At 35.5% G+C, this 15,386-nt stretch overlaps 2 long non-coding RNA genes across 2 annotated transcripts; one reads left to right on the forward strand and one right to left on the reverse strand.

The window, feature by feature from the left end:
• Positions 1-514: 514 nt before the first annotated feature.
• Positions 515-8,559, reverse strand: LOC135288424 (uncharacterized). Its single transcript, XR_010351541.1, has 3 exons — positions 8,413-8,559; positions 7,651-7,748; positions 515-579 (listed from the first exon to the last, which is right to left on the reverse strand). It is a non-coding gene; the product is annotated as an uncharacterized LOC135288424 (long non-coding RNA).
• Positions 8,532-14,727, forward strand: LOC135288414 (uncharacterized). Its single transcript, XR_010351537.1, has 3 exons — positions 8,532-8,787; positions 12,519-12,737; positions 14,598-14,727. It is a non-coding gene; the product is annotated as an uncharacterized LOC135288414 (long non-coding RNA).
• The last annotated feature ends 659 nt before the right edge of the window (positions 14,728-15,386 follow it).

The following is a 15,386-nucleotide window of genomic DNA, read 5'->3' on the forward strand; positions in this document are numbered from 1 at the left end:
TAAATTAGCAAAAATGTGGAGAATTTGTACTTTGGTAGAAATTTAAAGCTCTCTTTTAGCGGAGCTGTTTAGCAAGACTGCCAGCATGGGTCAAGAAAGATGGAGAAATTGTCTCATTTTAGATTTCAAGTCTGTTTCTGCACTCTGGTGTAGATCACTGGTCTATTGAGAAGGGACAGTGAACTGGAATAACCTCTTTTCCGTAACTGGAAGAGAGGAGGAAAACCTCACCCAGCAACTCTCCTGTGTGAAGGTGGGGGGTTTAGAAAGGGAGAGAAAGATGAGCTTTCTCAACCATGGGAGGAATACATTTGAATTATTAGGTCTTCTAATAGAAAATAAGAAATTTAGCTTAATGATATAATGGTACATAGTACTGCCATTCATTTCAAAATCTCTGATTCACACCTGATCTTTCCTAAGACAAAGTAAAATTTATCATATCCTACATTTTACTAGAATATCTGAACTTTGAATTTTTTTTTTCAGATCGTAGATGTACCTTTTACATACTTGACACCTTTTGCTTCATCTTGTTCTTGTGGTTTTTGGGTTGATTAAACTCTATGCATTTTTCACCTTAAAAAGGAATAATGCTACATTCAGTCACCATTTTAAAATTTAAGTTCAAAGCCTAGTGGATAAGACACTAGGATCCCTTCCACCTAGCCTGGTGGTATTTAAAATCTATTTTGACAGTTCCAAAATATTCCAGCTAATTGAAATGTCACCCTCTACTAGATGGTTCACAGTATTTTATAGCAGTTAGTTTCCTGTGAATTTACATCTAAAGAGAATTATAGAAGTAAATGAATGAAAAATAAGATATTGAAAATTAAAAACTTAATAGTAAGAGAAAAAGAAAGAGAAAGAAAAAAATTCCATACAATGCTATTTAATCTTTTTTTATGTTTCTTTTTCCTCTCCATTTGTTTCAAATCACTAATCAAAACTACTTCCCTACAAGTAGGCCGGAAGAGGAATTTAGTTGTTAGGCTATATTTTGAACATCTTGAGACAGATGGTGGAGGAGAACTCAAAATGAACCATGATTACGCACCACCCATCTCCCACAACTCAAAGGAGCTGCCAACAGCCCCAGCCTGAGGACTGAGCTTGCTGTTGAAGGAGTCAAGATCCTTCATGAGGTCAGCATTGCAATCTGGGACAGAATCAGTGCAGATCCAACATGGAAGACCCCTACTGGAAGGAACTGTGCCATTTCCAAGCCACTAAATAGAGATTACTGGTGTTTAAAACCCCAGTTCAAAAGAGTTCAGCATTAAAACTGTGATTCAACAAAGTCATGGATGTAAGAAACAACCAGAACTGTAATAAATGTCCCAAAAAGTAAAAATTTAAAGCCCCAAAACATTGGCAACAAAATAACATCAAATTGATAGGTACCTTGTAAACCTAATATTCTAACAGTTCAGGAGAATGACCTTATACTCTGTATTCACTGCACATGATAAAAATTTCCTTCTCTCAGTCAAAGAGAGAACACAAAGCTGTAAGAGAATTTAAATGGCTATCCTTGCCTAACCACAAATGATTTTTGATATGTAGGTTTTCCTCAGTTGCTGGTAATTTTGGTACTAATTGGACATACTTTAAAATTACTTGATTTTTTGAATAAACCAAACTTCCGCCATTTCAAAATACATTATGAAAAGGAATGCTTAATTATCTAACCTAGTATTAACATTGGCTTCAAAAAATTTACAATTAAAAAGGTTACAAATTTAAAAAAAGAGTAAATAAATTCTAAAATAAAAATTACATTGCATCTCATCCCTTGATATATAAAAAAGTATAGTGAAACAAAAATTTAAGGAATCATTTTGTTGTTTTTCATGGGAGTGAACCTTATATTTAAATCACTTTTATCTCTAGATTTCCAGTCTAATAAACAAATAAAATATTTTTAAATACGTAAATAGAAATTATACTCAGTATCAAGCAGACATAACTATTTATAAATCCTCTTCTGACTCCAGTAGATTAACTGATGTCACTGCAGTAGAATAAATATAAATTATTGTAATCTGAGAAGATTTATATATATACCAAAATGAGTTGTAAAAATGCCATGGTGTCTGTGTGATCTGTTTGTGCACAAACATTTTGGATGCTGCAATATTAATATGTCTCAGAGACCCCTCTTGTCAAAAAAAAATCTGATATGTGGTACTGTCTGGTGAAAAGCCAGGAAAAAGATTGTTTATGTTTTCCAATTTAATTGCTTGTAATACTGAATCAATATTAATCATACTAGCTGGCAAATAGGTAAGTGAAATCAGAAAGTCTACGGTAGAAACTGCAATATAGCATTAAATTCATACAGCTGCAACTTGACAGCAGTGACTTCATATTTGAAAATCCATTTTGCTTCCTCACATATGCATATGGTTACAGCTTGCTTTTCAAATAAATCTGATCAACATTTTGTGGTATTTGAACATTTTCCCATCTGGTGGATTGTTCATAAAACTCATTTTCCCTGATTTAGTGAGGCAAGGAACACACCAGACTGAATGGTTTTAGATTTGTATTTGGAACTTCTGGGTTTTTGCAATCCCTCATATGTCCCATAATACATTCCTAATTTTCCAACAGATTAATTTATGTTTTAAAGCTAATAAGCCAGGTGTCATGGTACTTGACTATTCTTTGCTGTATTATGGTATTTTATTGTGAAAGGTCATGCTCGCTGGGTCTCTGTGTATTTTATTCCAAAAGAAGAAATTAATTTAATTTTTAGAGGCATTTTACTTCTTTACGATAATGCTCAATCTTCTAAAATGAGTCTGACTATCCCCAAAAGTATTAATTAGTCCACATGTAGCTCTTGCTTTCATAGCACAAAATACTGCTTGTGACTCTAATGATCCAAATTAAGTAATTTTTTTTTAAAATTAAATTAAGGCCTTAGTATTTCCTGTACTGATTTTTACCTCAAGAGTCTTATGGTTTAATGACACCCAAAAGCTTGCACAGTGCAGTAATTAAGGCAACATGGGAATATCTTAGTAAATATCTCAACAACACACCTGTGATAAGTTGCAAACACCTCTCTTTCTGATCACTAGAAAGTATGCTAACACTATGTAGAATCCAGATATTTAGTGTTCACTTCAAACCCTAAATCAGTCCACTGGCTTATGGAAAACAGCAAAAAAGATGGAACTTATCATCTTGAAATATCCATATTCACAGGGTACATGTATCTTCTTCTGATCCAAAATATTTTCTTTAGTCTGTGACTGGTTAGCCTGAGCTGACAAATATTTTCGTCATTGCTTTTGTCCCCAGTAATATTATTTCCACGAATGTGGTATATTTCTAAACTTCTTCTTGGCTTGACACTACACAAGACTGACAGTGCTGTCCATACTGCCAACCTCCCACATGGGTCTCAGTGATTAGAGCAGATCCAAACAGATATAAGTGTCCCTCTTTGGATGGCCTACACTAGGTGCCACCTTTGCATTATTAAAACATGGTAGAACCTTCGTGGTGTGCAGGATTCTACTGAAGCAAATGAAGTAAAATAAACTTCTCTGTTAAACCAATAGAAAACATGCTAAGTTTCAGTATTCACCTCTTGATTCTCAGCTATTACTTACTTATTTGACAGAATTTAAAATGCTTTCCTTATTGCATTATATAGCATTTAAAACCACCCTCCAATAATGCTGGCAATATTTTCTTTAAAGAAGCATCACCGTCAGACATTTTCGGCTGCTCTACATCAGTTCTGTGCAAAAGACTTCAACATTTTAACAGGAAAAATCTCCCTCGTATTTCTGAGAAGTATTCTCTAACTTACTTATTTCTCTACAGATCAATTAATGAATGAAAATTTCTTGCTCAGTTGAAAGCTGCTGGATATATTTAGTTGGTTTTGATAAAAAGTATGATTGCTATCACCCCATGTTTTTAAATGAAAGTGATAATGGATAATGGCAGCTATGTCCTCTGTTAATCTGGTTGTTGATGGGTTGTATGAAATGTGGTGTGAACACAAAACAGATTGAGCTTCACAGATATTGCAGCTGGCAGAGAGACATAACAAGTATATTATATACAAGCTGCTGTGTCAGACACTCTGTTTCTCAGATCAAGCAACCTGGACATGAACTCCACAAGAATTATAAATACCTTGGGAATTTAAAGGATTAAAGTATTGATGAGTATGGATGCCCTGAAGACTAAGCTGTGAGGCAGGTTTTGAACTTAGTAGTTTATGTCACTTGGGCACATGCATGTAAGTAATACTTCAGCTATCAAGAGTCTGTATCTGTCCCAAAATCTGATTTTTGAGGAGATCTAACCTTCTGGAAACTGTTAATCTGAAAATCCTAATCTATTGTGCCATTCATTTTATTTCATGGCAACTCTGTGTTCTATTTAAGCACCATTTTATTTTTCCAAACTTTAATAGGCTGGTGATTGTAGGAAATATTTAGCTGGAGAACAGTTGAAGGACAGCTACCCTTCCATCTTAAATCTTGCTTATGAGGCAAGATAAAGCTTTAAAGAAGAGAAATAAATCCAAAAAAAGGCAATAAAAGGTAATTTAATTAGAGACCTGGCAACAAAACTGTGGTTTTTATAGCATCATCTACTGATAAGTACACTTTCACCTTCCTCTGCATCAGACCTAGCCTGTTTTACATCCAAGAATTTCCTGGCATCACTGAGCAAAAACCTCACACGTTTAATATAGACCAAGGATGAAGGTAGTTTAGCAGGATTAAGTATTAGCACATCAAAACCACTTGGAGTATATTTCTTCCATTCATAAAGTAAATTAATGCAGGTAGTCATTATAGAAACAGGTATATTAAAACAGAATCAAGGCCATGCATCTAACTTCATTGCAAATCTCAAGGAACATGCCTTTGCAGTAATATATTACTTGACCTTCAGCACCAAATATCTATTAGACATTTCTAGCTGCCATTCATTCTAAATTAGTAAAGCATACAAAGTGATTTCCTGTTGTGAATTGACATGGTCTGGATCATCACCAAAAGCATACAACTACCTCATTGAGTGCCTAATCCACTTTTCCTTGATAATGAGGCTTTGCACTTACATTTCACTTTATCTTTTCAAAGATTTCCACAAAGTACTTTGCAGTGCTTCCTCTTTATAGAAGGAAAGGTTAGTTTACACTCTGGAGATAGTATACACACAAACTAGACAGGCAGTTAGATTCTACTAGTGAAAGCTATTTTTGCTGTTCTTAAGGTATTTTTAGAAGTTCTTATAGCATATGACCAAGGGAGTTTGTGCAAGTATTATAAGCTATGAAATCCTTTCAAAGCTGAAATAGGTAGCTGGTGATAGGTAGATATCTAGAGAGGAGCAATTGCATCCTGTTCATTTCACCACCATTTGCCTCACCAGGCAGTTTAGAAAAAAACAGCTGCTGACCTCACCTTATTTTAGGGGGTTAGAGCCTCAAATCCCCAATTAAATGGATTTGTTCGGCACACAGGGTTTTTTTGCTAAAAACACAATATGCAATTTTTCCAAAAGAATGTTGTTTCCATACACTTAGAGATGAAGCATAGGTTGTCTAATAGTTCTGCAAGATAAAAACAAATACTTAGAGCAGACAGCCATGTCTGCTCCTTCTCCCATGATCCAGAAGCCCTTTTGTTTTACTCAGTGCTGGTAGAGATCCTAGTTTCTCCCCCTTCCCAGGCCTCCTTATGGCCACACATCCTAACATCCCTATTATAGCCTTTTGTTTGGAACTTTTCCACTTTCAATCCATCCAAAAAATATTATTATCAAATCAATGGTGTTTAATGTGGCCATACTCACTTTGGAGTTGGCCAATAGCTGAGTAGGCTGATTGCCTCATTCATTGTCAACTTTCAGTAACTGAAAAAAAATTCCTCAAAGTTCTTGCCCACAAGCCCTTTATCAAATCCATATTACATGTGACTCTTATTCTTCAGTTTGATGACACTTTAAGGCTTCAAATTTCTGGAAAAGTTAGTTATGTAACCACTATCTTAATGCAACACAAGAGATTCCTTTCTTTCTAGTTTAGAACTGAATCCATGGGAATACAAATCTCAACCATAATAATAATAAAGCAACCATAAAATGTTCAGTACTGTACTGTTTTAAGAAGAATACTCAAACTGACATTCTTCATGTCCTTCTTGATTATTATCTCTCTAGAATAAGTACTCCATGTCTCCACAATATGAGTGCAGAAATATGTATCTGTTGATGTGTAGGGTGAGCATAGAGACATTATCATTAATTACTTCTGAACAGCAGTGAAAGTGCTTCAAGGTTGCTTGTTGCCTGCAGAATTCTCAGTTTCTCCATGCAATGTATCACAAGGGAGAGATTTTTGAAGAAATACCAGCATTAAAAAAAACCCATCAAAACAATATGATATATGACTCTAATCTCTGCTTTGTAGATGTTAATGCTTCTGCTTTTGACAGTAAAAGAGAAAAAAATGAAAGGATAACTAAAAAAGGCAAATCTGGTCAGTTCATAGTGTAAAAGTAATGATATTTGTGTTGAAGAAAAAGTATTACATAATCTGAGCAGATGGAGTGCTTTGCACACTCCACCCTACCTCCATCCCCCAAAACAGATATTGCAAATCTGAAAATTTCCACATTAAGTCAAACCTTTTTTAGGCTTCTGCACATAGTCCAAACGTTGTGTCATGTGTGATATTTCCAAAGTGCTAAATACAATAAAAGTGCCTTCCACAAAATGCTAGGTGCAATGCTACCCGCTGAAGATATAACCTCAGCTTGTGCCCATCAGAAGCAAGCATGCTCTAATAATGTAATGCTTTTGCAATCTGGTTATAAATAAAGAAATAAATTTTAAATTATGGAAATAATTTGGGTGTGTCTTCATTTTAGTTTAGAATAAAAATATTTAGCCCTTTTATTTTGTTCACGATTTGAACAAATCATGAACATATGCATGTGTCAACATAGATAGGTGCTGAATTGAAAAGAAACCATTTACATTTTTCAAAATATTACAAAATAGCAGGGAAAAGTTTGTTTCCCTGTCTTTAATTGGGTCAAGATCTCCACTGTGGAAAAGGAAAAATATACAAAAGATATAATAAATACATTAAAAATGACAAATCACTATAATAACTACTTACTTAAAATGGAAAATGACTGACTACTAATGTTCTTTCTGAAGGAAAAGGTTAAAGGGGAGACACAGCACATGCTTCGAGTAAACAGGCAGAATGATGGGAAGTCTCTGTCCCTTTGTTAAATGAATATAAAATTAAAAGTGTGTGGAGTAAGAAAAAGCAAAAGATTTCTATCTTCATACACTCAGATCTTTTAATTTCATTTTTTCTGTTCATTTGTTGTTTTCTTTTCCCCAATCCCAGGTTTTATAGAGTCTGAATAACATTTGTAGATATATCAAGTGTGGGCCATTGTCTGACTTATTTTTCATGTTGAATGAATCTTCACTGTGAGAAAATATTTTTACCTACTCAACCCCAAGTTAAAAGTGTTTCATCATGTAGACAAACATTCAGTGGACACTCAAATCCGCAAGTGTGTAAAATACAGGAATCTGAGTTGGATATCATTGCTTTGTACCTTTTGGAAATATTGTACATACCTTCGACGTCTCTCTTAATGTGATTCCAGAGGTCATTTACAAAACAAATTACTTTACTGTTGAAAATGTGGTTGAAAGATAAAACTGTAAGTCAATGCCTGTAAAAAATTTGATAATTTTCTGCTGATAAGGAATCTGTTCTCAGCAGTTGATATTTCAAATTATATATAATTATATTTAGATTTTCTATCAAATTGTACTCTAACATCCTTTCAATTATGGCAGCACTTGCCACCCATGTGACAGACATGGAAGCCATTCTCTGTCTGAGTGCAGACTTGGTAGAGTTTTTTTAATTTTTTTTTAATCTTGAAAAGGGTATACAGAACTTGGTAATATGAAATGGACCCCTTTATGTCACCAGAACCTAGACAATCTTTACAAAGGATTTAGCATAGCTCTTCTTTTATACTAACTGCTAATCTTTGCCTAGCTGATTTTCTCTGTTTCTGCTTTTAACTATATCAAACACAGAGGAAAATAGGATTTTGACAGATTGAGTAACATTGCAAGAAGCCAGGATGTTACTCTTAAAGCTTAAACAGTGTGAAAAGGGAATAAGGGGAAAGACAGCTACAAAGGATTTGCACACTAAAAGAACCTTCAGCTTGTGCTTCCCACACGTAGTATAGGGCCAAAAAATCACATGTGCATGCTGCAGGTACAGGTAAGTCCAGACAAAGCCTCAAAAGCAAGAGGGTATTTCTGAACACTTGACTGCAATACTGTTACCCCGCAACATACTTCAACATTTTGATGTACCTTCCTACTCCCCTTCAGGAGCTGTGAACAGTTTGTACATGGAATCAATTGCCAGAAAACAGAAAACTGTTGTGACACAAGAGGCTGCATTCCAGTTGAGCTACAAACTTCCTGAGAGCTTGTACAGCAGTGAAGGCCCATGCTCAACCCCACTTGATTTCTGGTTGCTGGCTGCAGGGTTCTGTAAGGCTGAAGGCTGCTGTTATCATCACAAAAGGATCAGGAGCTCCAAGGGCACTGCTTAAACCACCAGCTACAGACAGAGCTAATTACAGCTGTTGTGCTCTGTCGTGGTTTAACCCCAACCAGCAGCCAAGCCCCACACAACTGCTTGCTCACTCCCACACCAGCAGGATCAGGGAAAGAATCAGAAAGGTGAATGATAGAAAACTTGTGGGTTGAGATAAAGACAGTTTAATAGGGAAAGCAAAAGCCACACACACAAGTAAAGCAAAACAAGGAATTGTTTCACTGCTTCCCATGGGCAGGTAGCTGTTCAGCCATCTCCAGGAGAGCAGGGTCTCATCACATGGTTAATTGTACCTCAGAGAAAACCAGCACAACTTTTAATGGTAAAGATGTATCTATGCCTTAAAACTCAATCACCTCACTGATAAATTTTGGACTACATCAAGCTCCAGAGATTCCAGTGGAATGCAGAGGTTCTGTCAGAGAGTCACAAAAAAATTAGTGACTTAAGAGTGGAGATGCACAACACTGCAAATGTTAGAAAAAGAAGCTGGATAAAGCAGGAGACAGGAAACACCTTACACAGGGATGTGACCTGAAAGAAATTAATCCTATTCCTTTCTTATCTCAAGCAATTTACCAGAGCTGCTGAGGAGTGCCTCCTACTTGTACTGTATATATTTTGCATCCTCCGATAAAATTAAACTAGGTTTTCTGCTGTAAAAGTTAGGAAGACCCTTTTTTATGTCAAAACTTACCTAAAACAAAATAAAGTTTGATTCTCCACCAAGATATGAAGACCTAGAAGTCATGTTTTCCATTTGCTTGAATGAGGATTTAAATCTCAGTCTCTGTCCTTTCAAGAGATCTCCTTAATCAAGTGTAATCTCTGCTGCTTGGGAAAAACATCACACAAAGTAATTTAGCTTTTGCTACTGAAGCTGATCCACATTCTCTGGATTATTTAGACATTTGGAAGGAAAGAGTGACAAAACTAGAGCAAGAAAAATTGTGATTCTTTAGCCTGATGGACATACATTTCTCTTGAGACAGTGGAACTGCAGATTATGGTCCCTGCTCTTACATAATGAGTTATTGGAGCATGTCACATTTCAGCCAGTAAAATCACAAAGACAGCAGGACATTTTGTTAGGAAGGAGAAAAAAACAGTTTAATCTCTCAAAGTGCAACATCTGGTGACTATTGCTTATATTTTCTGATGTTGGATTAATATCATCATACATCCAATGTGGGTGCGTTTGAACTGTAATCTAATTAGATATTGAAAGTATTCCAGTGTCACTTAGCCAAAATACCACAATATTGTTTTTGTTTGCAGTCATAAGCTGCACTGTGTTGTTGTACCAATCTTTCCTTCACCAAGGTCCCATCGTTCTGCAGTAAGCAGCAGGAGGGTACTAATCCTCTGCAATAGCACTTCAATTTTCTCATTACAAAAATTGGCTCCATTCTCCTGGCTTAGACAAACCCAGTGTCGCTCAGACCTTGGGGGCCACAGATTGGGAACAGCGAGAGCAGAAGAAACGCCAACTGCAACAGCAGATAGATATTTTAGCAGCAGCTGTCTGGTTGTGTATGCTCCTCCTGGATATCAGTTTAAATGCTCCAGCTCAGCCAGCATGAGGTGTTTGCCCCATGACACATTACAGAGCCAAATAGGAGTAGGATGGTCTTTAGAATGAAGCAACAAGCAATGTTATAACTGCTCCGCAGATTGTTAGCATCTTCATATATTCTCAAATGTACTGAAAGAGTAATCAGAGTAATGATAAAACAGTAGCAATATAGGTACAAAATTGTAAACCAAAATAATTTTAGTATCACACCTTGCTGTTGTACCAAGGCTTTTTAGCAATGCATGTTACTGCTTTTAAGTTTCATACCATATCTGAGAGGAAAGCAAATTTCACTAGGCTGACTGTGACAGTGAGAAAACTGAAAAAGAGAAGTCCATCTTTCATGAGCAATTAAATGCCACAAAGCAAAAGAGCAGCAAAGTCTCTTAACTAACAGCTTTGTGCTATTCTATTAGTTAGTTAGTTCCATTCAAGGCACTGAATGGGTCATTTATTCCTTAATTTATTCCATTTCATTTTTTCCTCTTCAGTATTCACATGCAGCTTTGTGTACAGAAAGAAATTAAAACGAATAATTCCTATTAAATTGTTCATTAAATTTGTGTGAGTCTAGGAAGGTACAGGGCTCCCTCCACCTTGAAGTCTGAGCACTTAATGCATTGAATCCCACAATCACAGAATGGCTTGGGTTGAAAGGGACCTTTAAAGGTCATCCAGCCCAACTCCTCTGCAAAGACCGGGGACATCTTCAACAAGAGCAGGTTGCTCAGAGTCCCATCCAACTTGAATATTTCCAGAGACAGGACATCCATGATATCTCTGTGCAACCTGTCATAGCATTTCATCACTACCATTTTTTTTGGTAAAAAAACCCTCCAAATTTCCTTATATTGAATCTAAATTGAGTCCTCTTTAAGTTTAAAACCATTACTCTTCATCCTGTTGCAACACACCCTGATAAAAATTTGTCCTCCTCTTTCCTAAAATCCCCCTTTGAGTACTGAAGGGCTGCAATAACATCTTCTCAGAGACTCCTACAGACTGAACAACCCCAATTCTTTCAGCCTTTCCTCACAGAAGTGCTCCATCCCTCTAGCCAACTTTGTGGCCCTCCTCTGAACCCACCTTGACAGGAATATGTATTTTTTTAAATAATAATAATGCATAATTGCACTATATAATTGCACATAATTTCACTATGCAGTGACACTACAGGTAATCATCCGTTAGCTTAAATCATTTTATTTGATTTCTCTTGGCATCTCTAGACCTGCAAAATAAGATTTAAATTAGTAAGAATAATTAATATTTCTGCTTTGGAATAAAAGCTGAAAACACATGAAAATAATATATATGTCCCTTATTAATAAAGAAAAAAAAAATCACAATACTGCTATTCATTGTCTTGTAATGGCTGTTGGTTTTACCTATGCTTAGTTGCTAGTCTCTAGTCTACAGACTAAGTCTTGTCTAGCAGTGGAAGTTCTTAAAGGTTCCACATGGAATCAATCCCAAATTTAATAACTTTTGCAATGCTTAATGTTGAAGTGTCAGCTTTGTCCACTAATTTATAACTGAAACATAAGTATCCATAATAACCAATTTCACCTCTTCAGAAAAGTGTTGTTTCTTAATCTTTTGTTTTCCAAAACTCTACAAATGACTGTGTTTAAGTTCTATATTTTCAAGAATGTTGTGGATTTAGAGGTCATTAGAGAATTCCATGAGAAGCATGAACAGTATTTAAACACTTTTTCAAATAAAATTTAAAAAATAGAACAAAAATGCCTATTATTTTCAAAAGTTTATTGCAAGGCTGTTTCTATTAACAAAAACTTATTTACAGGAATGCTGCTTTCCTGAAAATATTTTAAGGACAGAAACCAAAGCCCTTGGTGGTAAGAACAATAAGTCTGCACTAAGACACACAGCTTTCTGATTGAATTTTTAGTTTTACCCTTTCCTGTTTAATGGAAGAGAAGACACAGTACTATATCGTCTTGGTGACCAATCACAAGTGTTTAACCAAAACTTTAAAATTATTCTGAAATCACAATATCATCATGAAATAGCTCACAAATTACACCTTTCCTGAAACATTGTCATATTAAAACTTCTTAAGGTACACAGAGTAACAATTATGGCTTATGATAAAAGTTTGTCTGATGATAATTCCTTAGCTAAAAACATGCCCCAGAGCTGCTTTTGAATAGTTACTAATTATAGGATTTCTTTGAAAATCAAAAGCTAGCACATAGCTCTCTGGATACACTCAGAAACACTGATATCAAATTATTTTTTCTTCTATATCACTAATAGGATTTTCTTATGCTGCTTTGGTTTCATCTGAGTGGATCTTTAAATTCCAAGCCAGTCCCATCTCATTAACATGTGTGAAGTCATAACTTCAACTTTCAACTTCAGAGGTGCAGAAACAGAAAATCTTTCTGCATGAAAGATTTGATATCTGATATCTCTCTTCTTCCTATCCATGGAGGAGTTTTTCACAAGTTGTGGTGATAACATCTCTCAGTTAAGGTATTGTCCTTTTCAGATTTAACTAATTTCAGAATAGTTAAGGTTTCAGATTCAACTAAAGTAAAATTAGCCTTGTGTATATATACCCAAGGCTGTAAATGTGTCTGTGAAAATATATCATTATCCACGTAGTATCCAAGCTACCGCTTTTAACTGGTCATATCCTAAGCAGACACTTTCCAAACCCAACACTGTTTTCCAATGCTGCCTCAGAAAGCACTTCCCCTATGTGGTGGTAAACACACATTTGTTGGTAAACACACATTTGTTTTTCACACACACACACACAAAAAATAAATTAAAATACTGAATTACTGACATGGGGGGAGTATTTCTCTCAATTATCCTGTTTTTCAGTGTGTTTTACCTGCATTGATAAAATTTGAGTAATAAGCCAGAAGGAGGATGAAAAGAGGATAATCATATATGCAAATAGCATATGAGATGGCAATGAACCTGTATGATCAGGAGTCAGAGATGCTATTCTAACACAGCTAATTATTAACAGTGCCTCGGACATCTTTACTCTTCCCAGTGTGTTTTCAGCCACAGCCTCTTACCCTCACTCTGTCAACACAGTGACCTTATATCTCCTTCCTGAAATGACAGTATTAATGGCACAAATATATAATGTTCATTGGCTAACTTTGTGGAATTAGGAAACTTGCTCTCACATGTGCCAGTATGTTTTACAGAGTGATTTCTGTCTTCTCTCCCCGTCTGAGGGGATGAAGATGCTGTACAATGGCTGTTGCTCTGTAGCTCACTACCAGAATCCGTGAGCTAGAAACAAACAGGTTCCTCCATGCATCTCACACGTTGTCATGGAAAATGCACCATGCAGGCAACCTAAAAGAGCAACACAGGGCTGTCTGGCAAGGCAACATTGCTCAGGAAAGGAAAAGTGTTTGAAAATACTGGTACAGCTCTCAGAGAGTTAGGCAGGACATTCCTTATTGATCCACAACAGCATGTCCTTCAATTTAACACGTACATATTGAAAGGCAAGCAAAACTTTAACTAATTAGAACCAAACTCAGAGAGTTGGTTAGGATTAGATTATTGGCTGTTAGTCGGGACTGACATGTTTTGCTCCTCTGCCAAATGATAACAATGTGTTTCAGAAATTAATAATATCTGAGAATTTCTCATGCCAACTGAATTAATTTCTGTAAGTCAACTGAGCCTACCAATGAGAGCAGGAAGGGAAATAAAATTTTACCAGAAAACTTTCCTATTCTTTAATTCAAATAATGAGGAAACCATTTGACTATTTTGGCTTCTGTGCAATTCTGTTTATTTAAAGAAACAGAACATACTTAATTATGTATGTGAATACTTGGCACGTATAATTACTACCCAACAGGCAAACTCAGTTTGGGTTTGTTGGAATGCCAATGGGTTTTTATTAGTTCAGCCCATCATTCTGTTGTGAAATGGAAATGAAAAGTGGAAAATATGTTTTCCTTCTCTAGGGATCACTTCAGCTCTTTTTTCTCCTTATTTTATCAGACTTCTTGTTGCTATGGGGGTCTTGAAGGCCTATTATTAAAACACCCTGCAGTCCTAAGGGAAGAAAAGCAAGCTGGTGCTGCAGATGGAAACAGTGTGAATGGAATAAACTATAAGCACCAAAAAAATCCAATAAATGCAGCAAAATCTATGCATTATTCTCTTTTGTTTTCAAAGTTCATCTAGAGTTTTCAACTTTTACCTTTCACTTTTTTCTGAATATAAGATAATTCATAGTTCAATTCAAATATAAATGTACAAAAGAAAAAAAAAGTTAGTTATGCTGGCTGTTCTTGGTTCTCCTTTTGCACAAAGCAAGCTAAATCCAAGTTAATCTATTCCATACAGATATCCAACCTGGAGCAGGAATGGAATTAATATTAAATACTCATTGCAGAAATAACATCTCCATATCTCCTTCAGAAAAAGAAAGATAAAGATAGATACAAGATACAAGATACAAGATACAAGATACAAGATACAAGATACAAGATACAAGATACACCTCCGTGGCAGTTAAGTACTAGTTAAATCTACAGGTTGAATCTATTGAAAACTCATATGACAGTAGTTTTTATAAACATTTAATCATTATACTAAAAAAAAGTCTGGAAAATTAATATAATCTGGAAAATTAATATAATAGTTGCAGATCTTTTCTGCAATTAGTTTTGCAAGAATGAAAACTGATAGAGATTACACGTAAGCTTTCTGGAACTTAATTGCAACTAAGAGTATGAGTGCTGAGCATATTATATTAATTTTCTTTTCTTGAGTTGTATGCAATAAATTTTTAACATGGTCAAAGAATATCCATGCACACTGAATAAGATGATATTGCCCTTCAAGTGAGTTAAATAGGCTTCTAAAAATTGTGTAAAAGTCAACTTCTACAAACTGAACACATCAGAAAAAGCAAAGACATTTCCTTTATTTCTCTGACAGCATCTACATGAACAGAGAGTCAAAGATTATTTTGTAATGACCAAATGATTACTGATCAGCTCTAGATGTAATAGTGACACATTTCTGAAGACCAGGAGAGAAAGCCACAGCATAAATTTGATCTTCTCTGGAAGAGAAGGAGAATATTTTGCATGAGGCTTTTTTTTCCCCCATCACTTGTTTGAATTGCAA

This window comes from Passer domesticus, chromosome 1, assembly GCF_036417665.1.
Source record: "Passer domesticus isolate bPasDom1 chromosome 1, bPasDom1.hap1, whole genome shotgun sequence".
In the NCBI taxonomy this organism is placed as follows: domain Eukaryota; kingdom Metazoa; phylum Chordata; class Aves; order Passeriformes; family Passeridae; genus Passer; species Passer domesticus.